Source organism: Sinocyclocheilus anshuiensis, unplaced genomic scaffold (genome assembly GCF_001515605.1).
Source record: "Sinocyclocheilus anshuiensis isolate Anshui unplaced genomic scaffold, SAMN03320099.WGS_v1.1 scaffold48, whole genome shotgun sequence".
Lineage (NCBI taxonomy): Eukaryota > Metazoa > Chordata > Actinopteri > Cypriniformes > Cyprinidae > Sinocyclocheilus > Sinocyclocheilus anshuiensis.
The window spans coordinates 490098-493866 of record NW_015554124.1 but is presented as its reverse complement, the minus strand read 5'-3'; positions in this window follow the sequence as shown (position 1 = coordinate 493866).

Sequence of the window (3769 nt, the reverse complement as noted above, 5' to 3'; positions counted from 1 at the left end):
GATTGTAAAGCGCTTTGGGTGTACAGCAATACACAATAAAGTGCTATATAAATGCATCATTAATTCCATTCAAAAAATCACCTATTTATCATCATCATTAATTAGATTTAACATGGTAAGTGCAATGAACTCTTCACTATATAACTTTGGCTTCACTTTAATTACATTTTAGTTGAAGTTTAGTGGGTTGGAATTTTGTAGTATATTTTGGTTGTTACCATGGTAATTTTATGTAAAAAAGCAGAAGAGCGCCTCTGAGGTTTCAGTGCCAAAAGGCCCTTGGTGAAGAAGAAACCCACTCATTATGACCTTCTCTTATCATGTAAAGTGGAAGCTCTCGAGTCTGATTGTGATATTATGATAATAGTCGATCACTGAAGAGCGATGGTACTTTGCTTTTGATCCGCACGCCCAGAATGCTCTTGGGAGATCTCGTTAGCTCGTCTTTCATTTGATCATGCAGCTGTTGTTGTGCCAAAAAAGCAATTTAATCCTTGAAGCATATTGAACATGAGGCATGGGAAGCTGAAAGCATCTCTCTCCCGTGCACACATGCGTCTCTTATGGCTGGCTGTGAGGTTCTGGTCACGCTGATTTGACTTCATCTGTAAAACGTCTGGCGAGAGATGAGTCACAGCGGAGGGCCGTGTGAGACAGGGACTGACGGAGAGGAAGACAGGAGTGTTTTGATGGGAAGTGACATGCGTGTGTCTGGGATGGGGTTTGCCGCTGTGGGCTCTGGTTTTGTGAAGCGAGTGTGTGTTTGGCAGTGTGTCAGGAGCTGGTAGGAGGGAGATCTCGTTCATTCAGAAATCTGCTCTGCTGCTGTGGGTGGCCCACTCATTCACAGTCTCATTCAGAACCACACACACACACACACACACACACACACACACACACAGTTCAGCGGGATGATGCTGATTGGGCCATCTACAGTCAAGCATTTATTCTCTTCTCATCTTTTTCATCACATCAAGTCTCGCCTATCCTGACTTGGCTCTTTTCTTCTCTCTTCATTTCTACTCTATTCTCATCTCTTATTTCTTCCTCTCTTCTCTTCCCCTCTTGTCTCTTTATTTGTTTTCTCTTTTTTGTTCTTCTCCTATCATCTCTTCTCTTCTTTTGTTTTCTTGTTTTTTCTTTTCTTTTGTCATTTCATCTTTTCTCTCTTCTAATCACCTATTTATCTTCTCATCTCTTCTGTTTTCTCTTCTCATTTAATCTCTCCTTGTCTTCTTTTATCTACTTATCTCTTCTCTCCTGTTCTTTTCTCATCTGTTTTCTCTTCTCTTTTCTCTCTTCTTTCATCTCATATCTTCTCTTCTGGTCTTTGCTTGTCTTTTTTCTCATCTCATCTCATCTTATCTCTTCTCGTATTTTTTCTCATGTCACCCCTTTTTTCCTTTTTATCATCTCATTTAATCTCTTCTCATTTTTTAAACTTCTTATTTTTTTATCTTCTCTTTTCTCGCCTCTTCTCTTTTCGTCTTTATCATCTTCTTTGCTTTTCTCAACTAGTTTCATCTATTCTCTTGTCTATTTATCTTCTCATCTCTTCTCCTTTCTTTTTGTCCTTTCTCATCCCTTCTCATTTTCACTTGTAATTTCATCTCTTCTCTTCACTTCTCATCTGTTCTCTTCTCATCTCTTCTCTCATCTCACATCATTGCTCTAACATCAGTGTATGTGCCTAAAGCCCGATCCTGTTCTGATGTGTGTGTGTGTGTGTGAGCAGGTGCACCTTTATTTTCATCTGTGTCCTGCACATTACAGATTCAGTAAACAATTCATGCAGACATCCTGTGTGTGTGTGTCTATGTGCTCCATTTACCTCTTTTGTTATGTAAGTGTGTTTTTTGTTATGTAAGTGTGTTTAGCTAAAAACAGCTTGTTCTGCGGCTGATTCTGAATACAGCGTGATGGATGCATTGAATATTTCAGAGGACAAATCATATTGACAGAGGATGGAAGAGAAACACAGAATGCACACACACTGATCAGAAGGGGATGAGGCGTGTGTGACGTGCAGTACGAGACGGCCTCGAGCTGGAGTTGCTTTATATTCAGCTGCTTCCTGGATGGTAGAAGTTCAGACGACATAAACAGCAGTGTCTAACCCTGTACATATTACAGTCTTGCAAGACAAATTACTATTTTTTGTTAAGTGCTGCTCTCACAACATTTTACAGTGCCCCATTAAAATATTTCATTTTATGTTATGTTTCAGAGTGCATAAAGCCTTGATTATCTTGAGATGTTTTCAAGTGTTTGAAAAATGCATTGCATTAGTTTGTATGAATTTGACATGCTAACATACATAATGCAACATGCACATTACCATAAAACAAATTCTTGAATGTAAAAAGGCATTCAAAGCAAAACAGGTTAAATCGCCAACTGCTATATTCTGATGGTGCGCAGAAAAATTAAAAGGAATCTCCAGCGATGTAAATTAGGCTACATTAAAGATGAAAGCATCTTGTTGATTGCTATTGATTGCCAGTTTATAAAAACAAACAAAATTGCGTTTAATGGACATGGATGGGGCAAAGCATTGTTCTGAAATAAATATTCAAATACACACTGTTTCGAAGTGTAGCCACAAGACTGATAACAAATCAGTGTAAGTGCATGAGTTGAAATTATAGTCTGTTTGACAGTTTCACTTTTTAACCCCAGAACTTCCTTTAAAGGGAACTGTCAAAGCAATGCATCACTCCAGATTGTTCCCATATGTTTATGCTTTGTCCACGTGTCCCAGCCACCTACACACTGATCCAAACTCGCACTCGCTGTCTGTTGTTGTTGTTTAATCCTGTCATTTGTTTTCTCTGAAAGTTCCTTCGCAGGAGATCACACACTTGTGCATGTGCAACCCCTCAGCATCGACACATCTCAACGTGGCACGTCTTGTTGTGTTTATTTCCCTGTGCAGTGCTTGTGGTAGTAAATTAAGCACATTTAAATAGACAAAACATGAAAGATGTTTCCCCCTACAATAAATGTCAGGTATTTATGGTTTGTGTTCCCATGAAACAACGTGAGGCATCATTCATATCATTTGTGCGGTGACAAACGGAGAGACTGAGAACACGATACACTGGTAAGATTTTGTTTCTCTGTATATTTGAGAGAGATTATCTTTGTTTATCTGTCAAACGTCACTCCTTTCTGGCAGTCAGTTTTCCCATGGCCCCCAGCACTCAATGTTCTCCTCATTTTTACTGAATCCTCAGTTGTATCTGGGCATCAAACCGTGCCTCCCACACTGAGACACATGCAAAACATTTCCGGTCCAGTAGAGATGCCAAACCGGTTCTCTTGGGTAAAATTGTGGGTATTCACAGTTGTACTCATAATTTTATGCAAAAATGTCAACTATATTTTACTTTTTTACTTAGTACTACCCTGATTATGCATTTACACTGATACATTTTCACAAATTATCCTGTTCGTACTCTAAGTTGCTTTAAAAACTGGGTGTATGTAAGCATTTAAATAGGATAACTTGTATAAATTAAGTTCGTGTGTGTGTATGTGTATTTGTTCTGAAATACTCAATTTTGATTGGTCAATCGTAGCAAAGCTGTACTCTTTTCGAAAGACATCCTGGGATTTTTAATGACCACAGAGAGGCAGGACCTCGGTTTAACGTCTCATCCGAAGGACGGTGCTTGTTGACAGTATAGTGTCCCCGTCACTTTACTGGGGCGTTAGGACCCACACAGACCACAGGGTGAGCACCCCCTGCTGGCCTCACTGGCCTCAC